At 36.5% G+C, this 8,200-nt stretch overlaps 1 protein-coding gene across 2 annotated transcripts in view; it reads left to right on the top strand.

Annotated features, from left to right (window-relative positions):
- Positions 1-360: 360 nt before the first annotated feature.
- Positions 361-8,200, top strand: part of FILIP1 (filamin A interacting protein 1) — a 190,009-nt gene continuing 182,169 nt past the window's right edge. The window contains exon 1 of one of the 2 annotated variants that reach the window (XM_040473975.1): positions 361-771. The gene's annotated coding sequence lies outside the window, so the exon portion shown is untranslated. The remainder of the gene's footprint in view (positions 772-8,200) is intronic. The other variant, XM_040473976.1, reaches the window with a different exon arrangement.

The raw sequence follows: 8,200 nt of genomic DNA, 5'->3' as shown, positions 1-8,200 counted from the left end.
AACAGTTGTGATACATTTTAAAAAGGCTTTTTAAATTTAAGAACATTTATCTGAGACTGCCTAATTGAGAAAACTACTGCACATTGGTAAATTGCTCTGCTCAAGACAACTGCTGCTATTTCTTCATCATATTTAAAGTCTCAAATCACAATTTGTATTTAAGAGCTTCAAATAATAATTACCTCTGTGTAATGAGCAGAAGTCCTTAAAAGGGTCTGCCGGTTTCCCTGAAATCTTTTACAGGGTGAGCAGAGCTATATCCACTGATAACCCAGCTGCCGAGGAACTGAGTAAAGCCGGCTCCAAACTTCTCAGCTGTTGACAGGCTTGACTTGCTGAGAACACTGGTTAAATATAGCACGCGCGAGCTCAGCTCCTCAACAAAGTCATTGCTCCGACAGTGTTGTGAAGGGAGCAGAAGACGAGAAATCTAATCTCAGAACCCAACAACACCTAGCAACAGTTGAAAAAACTTTTAAACAAAAGTCTGGGTGGGAGATATACAACAGCCTCCAATTTCTGCTGATCGGGATTTCAGGGAGAAGAAGCTGCTTTCTTTCCCCTTCTCTCTACTCAGTTTCCTGCATGACTTCAGCTATTGGCCAGTCCTAGGAAAGAAAGTGGGAAAAGCTTTTTCCTCTGTATTCTTTTGGGTTGGATAGTTTTCCAGGACTCCAGTCTCTCTTGGGCTGTGGGACAAGCCACTGGGTTCTTCAAAGGATAAACTACCTCCATAAAGGACATACTCTTGGTTAAACAAGCTGCCGTCAGGTAAGACCAAAATAAATAGCTATTTACTGTCTTAAGAAATTTCTGCTTCTACAAGAAGTGTTTTCTCTCAGATTCTGTGTTGTCAGTTTCCTTTGATTCTTACTGTTTCCACTGTGTGATAACACATTTAAGGAATTATCATAATTATTGTGAATTATTTTTAAAGAATCAGTACTGTCATCTCTCTCAGAATTATGCCAATTCCTTTTTAAACACAAAGATTGTTATAATGTTTTAATAGCCATCACAATATTTCTGCCAAGTTATCATTCTTTGGCAGGTAACAGAAATATGGCAAAGGACAAGTTCACAGCTCCTTTCACAGTTAAGAAGGCTAAACAGTGGAAGAGATCTTTTCCCTAGGAGCAAAATAACGTTGATTTACTGAAACTAGCTGAGCAGCTTGTGTGGTAAATGAGAGGAGAGTCCTGTATGGTGTTTGTATTGCTATACTTAAGACGCCCTGCTATCTGCTTTTCCCTTTGCTTGATTCTCTGATTACACTGGTACACCTTGTGCTGGTTCTGACCTGGTTACGTTACAGTCACCCCAAATGCTTCTGACTAGGCACAAAATATGGCTGCTGTAAAATCACTACTTTTGCAGTTGTTGAATATAAACCATTCAGGAGAATGTTTTTTGTGTGTGTGTGTGATTTGGAAAATGATAAACTGAGTAATTGCTTGTGTATAGATAAAACAGGTTCTGGTTTCTAAAATGGAAATTGAATTTATTAGAAAAAAACTCTTTCTAAAGTTGTATATGTGTGTATATGAGTGTATTTACTATTATGCGAAGGAAATCCTCCTTTTATCTGTTGGTATATTGTCTCCCCCTCCATGAGTTGCCATGCGATTTTATCAGAAATGCTTAGAGTGATCAATTTCACATTGATTCTGACAAAAGTTGTGGCTGAATGTTGGGATATGGTTATTGAGACGTGGTGTCTATAACTGGGCTAGATTTACATAAGAAATTTTGTTCCTTTAAGTGAACATGATAATTTGGATGAATGTTCTAAATCTTAGGATAATATAAAACATACAGATGCACATTTTGAAAGGGAATTATTTGAGTCTATATTGTTAACTTAAACAAAGAATTTACCCAAGACCAATTTTGAACAGGTTGTTTATTGACATTAAGAATGTATCAACATTTCAGTAAGTGTTCCTATGTTAAGAAAAATTCATTAAAGCTCATATATCGAATATGCAGGTAAATGAAATAGTATATACATTTCAGTATGTCCAATGCTTCATAATTCTGATTGCATGATTAGTTTATGAAGTAAATGAAGCTAGTCATATATAACGAATGTATACAAATAATAGTGCAAAATGCATTCTGGTAACCTTGGTATCAGAGAATGAAGCTCCTGGTGCGTTAGTGGAGATGAAGTATCTTCGTCTTGAAAAAATTTTGAAAAGTCAGAACAAAATGCTTTACATTTTTCTTGTTTTTATCTTGGGAAGGGTCACATTGTTGGCTTACAAATGTATGTGTAAAGCCAAACTCTGCCATTAGTTCTAGGCATGTAATTTCTTTTGGAGTTAATGGAACACTGTGCAGATAACTGAGTACAGCATTTGGCCTTGAGTGAAATCTATTCTTCAAAATGAATCAATTTCTGAGAATCATTGTCTTCATGGCTGTAAATTTACTCATGAGAATAAAAAATAGCTGAAGTTAGACCATGTGCTTCCCTCCAGTATATGAACAATGAAACCCTCCATGAACCGTGCGGATTCTGTTCTCCTGTTCACTCAAATTCACGTTTCTATGTTATTTCGCAAACTACCCTTTCCCCTTTACCATAAGGGTTGTTAGATTCCATTGTTGTATCTCCTACCATACTAAGACCTCTTCCCTTTACTCTCAGTCTGGATTGTAACAATGCTGGCCCCCCTACCACCCCTCCTTGCCATCCAAACCATTTTGCCAATGACCACAGGGTTAATTTTCCTAAAACATTGCTCTACTTGTTTCTCTATTCTTCAGTTATCTTCTGGGACTCCTGGTTGCTGCCAAACACCTAGGCTGGGTATTTTGAAAACCTTCCATCATCTGGCATGTACTTAACTTTTCCAGTTTCACCTCCCATTACTCAACAAGTGTCCTTCTGCTTCAGATATTTCAGATTTGGAGCCATTCTCCAAACACATACACAGTGTGCATTTCAGTGCTACACCCCTGCCTGTTTCATTCCCCCTGCTTGGAATACCTTTCCTGCCTTTTCCTGTAGATACCTTGTCCACTCTTTAAAGCCCAGATCAGTGTCTTCTACTTTCACAATGAATCTCTGACCATGCCTTTTAGAAGTGATTCCTTTTTAGTTTAGACAGTTTGGTGCTCTGTTAGAATTAAAGAACATTGGGACACGGTTTGTGTATGTAAATTCAGAACAATTTGATGAAGGAATTGGGTGCAAAGCGTTGTCCTAAGCATCACTTGGTTATGGCGCTTTTTATCCCCATGCACACTGTGGATGTTCTATCAACTTTTTTGGCTCTAGATTTCTGATGATGAGCACATGACAAAGTATAAATAGGTATAAAATCAAGAAAAGCCACTTACGGTGCACTTTTTATCTCAAAAATTTCTCAAGGCAAGTCTTCATAGTTTTATTATGCACAGAGAAGTTACAAGTAATTCTAACTATGCTCATGTACCTGATTGTGGAGATGATGTACCTCTTGAGAATAAAATAGAAAGAACTATATATAAAGACTGTGTATATATATATATGCTTGTCCTATGTATGCATCTACCCACCTAAATGCTATAACTCATAACTTTTATCATCTTTTGGTACCAGATTCAATTTATAACCACCTTTGGTACTGCTCATTCAAGTCATGGTATTTTGTGGATTGTCATGGATAACAATCTGGCTTGGAACATTAAAATATTTAAATATCATGTTGTTATCCCTTTTTTCTTTTTCCCCTAGATATTTAAAAATAGAGACATTTTTCAGATTTATTTTTAATCACTCATGAAGACCATAAGTAAGGCACTGTATGAGATAAAACATGAATTATGATTTTGAAGCAATTTTTTCTGTGTCCACCAAAAGAAAGGCATTCTCTTTATACTTTCAGATAGCAAAGGAAGTTAAATTTACTCTTCTACATGTGTTTAGCAAGAATCATTATAGGATTTTACCAATGAAATTTGTGAAATATTTAATATATTCATTTCGCAATGGTTTTCCTATGGTTATATTTTAAATTTATTTTGTTAGAAGTGAAACTTGGTGGCAAAATACACATTCTAAACTAATGCTGATGATGTGTTTCTTTTTTGGAAGATGAACATGTCTTTGTAAAACAGGCGCCTTAAGAAATAGGGTTTTACAGAGCTTGCTTAATCCATATTTTTACTTATTTGTCTCATGTAATTTCTCTATACATGAGGATTTTAGAAAAGCAGCAGCTTGAGAAGTGAGGGGAAAGCTTAGATTGAGATCTGTTTTAGCAGAAAGATTTCAGAGAGAACACTGGTAATGCCTTGTTAGAGATATGACATGTAAAAGACTGCAACATAAATTTGTTTATACATTAATTATTTTATTTTATTTTATTTTATTTATTTAAAAAATTTTTTAAAAATATTTATTTATTTTTGAGAGAGACAGAGACAGAGCTTGAGAGGGGGAGGGGCAGAGAGAGAGGGAGATATAGAATCCAAAGCATGCTCCAGGCTCTGAGCTGTCAGCACAGAGCCCGATGCGGGGCTCAAACCCATGGACAGTGAGATCATGACCTGAACCGAAGTCGGATGCCCAACCAACTGAGCCACCCAGGCGCACCTAATTATTTTAAATATATATAGCAATCGAAAGATAAGCTAATAAAATAAATTTTGTTTCCTTAAATGTGAATTGAAAATACAGCAAGGATATTGGTATGAAGGAGGAGGTAAGGAAGGCTAGTAGCACAGACAAGTCAAATGGCCTGGATTCAGATCTTCACTCACTACAACCCTGGGCAATTATTCTCTGTGCCTCAGTTTCCTCATCTGTAAAATGAGGATAACAATACTATCTTCCTCATAGAGTTGTTTTGAAGATTAAATGAGTTAATAAAAGTTAGTTGCCTGGTAGACTTCTCAATGAATTTAAGCTATTATTGCTTTATTATCACATCTTAAACGTAGTTATCTGTTTATTTTAATCTTTGTTGCATACAAAATTCTTAGATATATTCTGTGAACTCAAGTTCATAGATCATAGGAAAGGCAGAAGAATGTATTGTTTAAATTTGGAATCTTGTTTGGGACATACTTTGCTGCTGGGTACTCTAAGCAGACATAGTTTGAACGCCGGCCAATAATTTAGTATGGAATTTATGTTTCAAACCCTCTCTTATCTCAGCAGTCTGCTGTCTTATAGAATCATTACTAAAAAGGCTAAAAAATCACCCACAGCATAGACTCTTCTACGGTTTCTAAATTTGCACTTGGAGATAAAGTATGTTTATACATAGTGCTTGGGTGCCTCTTTTATAGCCTACAACACTGGGTAACGTATGGCAATGAAGACTTCCTCCTTCATAGAAAATATACTATTAAATTTATCACTCTTTATTTCTTCACTTAGATGTTTTGTTTTGTTTTACTAACCTAGTAACAGATAAAAATGAAAAGACCAAAAAAGGTCATCTCACGCTAGCTTTAACCTTACCAAATGGAAATGAATTCTTGCTATTCATTGTCCTTAATCCTATTCATTCTTAAACATGACAAGAAAGTATATTCCAAGGCAAACAAACAAAAAAACCCTTATATCATAAAGATGTGTGTGTATATTATAAGGTACTTATATTCTGTATATTTAATTTAGCAAAAATATTTGAAACACTCTTATAAACAGGGAAGTTTCTTAGTAGCTTTAGCTCCAACAAACCTTATGCCGGGTAGTTATGGTTTCAACCCGACCATTTGCTTTATTTTTCCCAATTGAAAGGATAAGTTTCTAAAACATAAGGCAAACTGAGTTTTAGAATTGTCATTCTCTAATGAAAACCTTGCTATAGAAATAAAGTAGGAAGAAAAGAAAAGAAATAGGAACTTTTCCTGGCTTTACAGAATACATTTTTAAGACTTGAGGGCAAAAATATAGGAATCTCAGGAAAATACATTGAATTATGTTCTTCTTTTCCCTTAAATGGTCAGTCCTACTCTTTGGCTAATCAGTGAAGGGGAAAGAGTACTACTACTTTCCCTGTGGCAATAGCTGACGCAGTTTGATTTCAAAGGCAAGGCAGGAATTATAGAAGAACTTGGAATAAGGAAAGTCAAACGTGAATTGAGCAGTTAGCGCTAGCTGGCCACTAACCAGCTGATTGCAGAACTTGAGAAACTCCCAACAGAAATGAAGTAACAGGACGTTAACCAGCACCCCAGTCCCTGAGAGCTTTGTTTAAGCCACAGCAACACTGAAAAGTCAAAAGAAGGTTGGTGTTGCTTTTCCTTTTTGGGAAGTGGTGTCAATGTGCATAATATTGGGTGATTTATGTGTTTCTGAGGTCTGTGAAAGACAGACTAAAAAACTGTAAAGCGAATGCAGAATTGATCTCAAGTGATCTGACTGTAATTGAGCCCTTAGGGTTAAGGGATATTTCTGTTTTTGCTTTCTTGCTTAAATTCTGCCACCTACTTCCTTTACTCAAATATAGATGAACATGATTGTTACCCGACTGGCCAAAGACCTTATATGTCTACACTTGAAAAAAGTCTTTTTGTTTTTTTTGCAACAACTAATTGTAACTACCATCTTCCCAAGTTAGTTTGAAGAGATGAATTATCTGCTGCTTATCTTTGTAAGGAAAAGGCGTAAGAAATCCATGAACTGAACACATCAGACTTGGCCAAATTCATTCTATAAAAAATGATTTGCTGAAGATTTAATGCTGAAAGGCAATTTGATTAAAAACAGTAGACTGTTGACATCACCAAGACAATCAAGTTACTGCCAACTTGCCTTGTTTGTCTAAAAGATCTTTATAAAAAATAAGGTTTTTAGGAACACCCACACATACACACACAGAAATACATTCATAGGTGATATGGTAATAGGGATAAAAGGATTTTATTTTTTTTATATCCCTTTAATATACTTATGTCTTAACTAATTCACTTTAGGGCCTGCTTCTTTGAGGTACCACAGCACAACAGGAAAGGAAGAGGCATTGCTGAGTTCATAATGCTATTTCAGTGTGGCAGCCTAAGTACATGAGGAAATGACGCCCTGGGCCTGTATTTGGAGCCTCACAGTTACTGTGACGACAACACACACACTACTGGAAAACAAAGATGGTCTGCTTGCCAGGTTGAGCCAGGAAGAGTTTGCCAGCTCATATTTTTCCTAATTATTCTGTAAATCTTGAAATGTGACACTGGAGATATGCAAGCCTCTTTGTATTTCAAGAACTGTTTAGTAAGTGATACATACTTGAGCAGCATGGTGTTTGGATGAGGGAGGGGTCTTACACATAAGCTTAACTTTCACATGTTGTCTTGATAGACACCATCTTCTGGTTTGGACATCACCAAACCAACTGCTTTGATCACAGGCTGTTGTTTGCTATGGTGCATAAGGAAGCCAACTGCATTGGTAGAATTCACTCCTTAGGGGCTTCTCAACTTTGGGTTACATATCTCCACCTTCTGTATGCTGTTCATTTCAGAGATCATTGACCAACATACCAGGTGTTCCTACCAATGACTGGGCATCTGAATCCCAATTCTTATATAATGATATAATCCATTATATAATAATAATAACTGTGTAAAATTCACCTCATCTATATAATGTATATCATATAGCTATACATAATTATTTACTATATACAGATGATGACAATATTGGGTAGCATGTACTGGAGATTATTGTGCCAAGCACTTCACATGGATGATTTTATTGACTTCTCATAACAACCTTGTGCGACATTAGTTTTATCTCTGTTTTATGGATTGGAAAAATGAGGCTGGTAGATGGTAACAAACACGCCCACTGGTAAGGTGAACATTCAAACCTAGGCAACTTGACTTTAGCTAGCCATAATTTCAACCAGTTTCTTGTAATGTAGGCACGAGTTCAAGGAAGACCTCCACCTAGGTGACTGTGAGATGTTTTAGTGAAAATTGTAGAATGTAACACTGCAGGGAGTCAGGTGCTTCTGCAGTCTGAAAAGACTCACCAAGAGCAAAGAACAAAGAGATTCAGGGCCAACTGGCGACTCTTCTCCCAGATCCAGAAGTAGAAACAGAAGGGCTTCAGTGGCCCCTGGAGTTGGGCAACCCAGGAAAAGCCAGGCCTGGGTACTGGAATGCATAAGTTATTCTTCCACAGTTATTGATAGGGCAGTGTGATTCCCTGGGAGAGGGTGGCATGGAGCATTTGCTTTTATGAGTTATTAAGGCT

The sequence above is a fragment of the Herpailurus yagouaroundi genome, unplaced genomic scaffold, assembly GCF_014898765.1.
Source record: "Herpailurus yagouaroundi ecotype Mexico unplaced genomic scaffold, PumYag 139, whole genome shotgun sequence".
Taxonomy (NCBI): Eukaryota; Metazoa; Chordata; class Mammalia; order Carnivora; family Felidae; genus Herpailurus; species Herpailurus yagouaroundi.
This window is presented reverse-complemented; position numbering and strand designations above follow the sequence as displayed.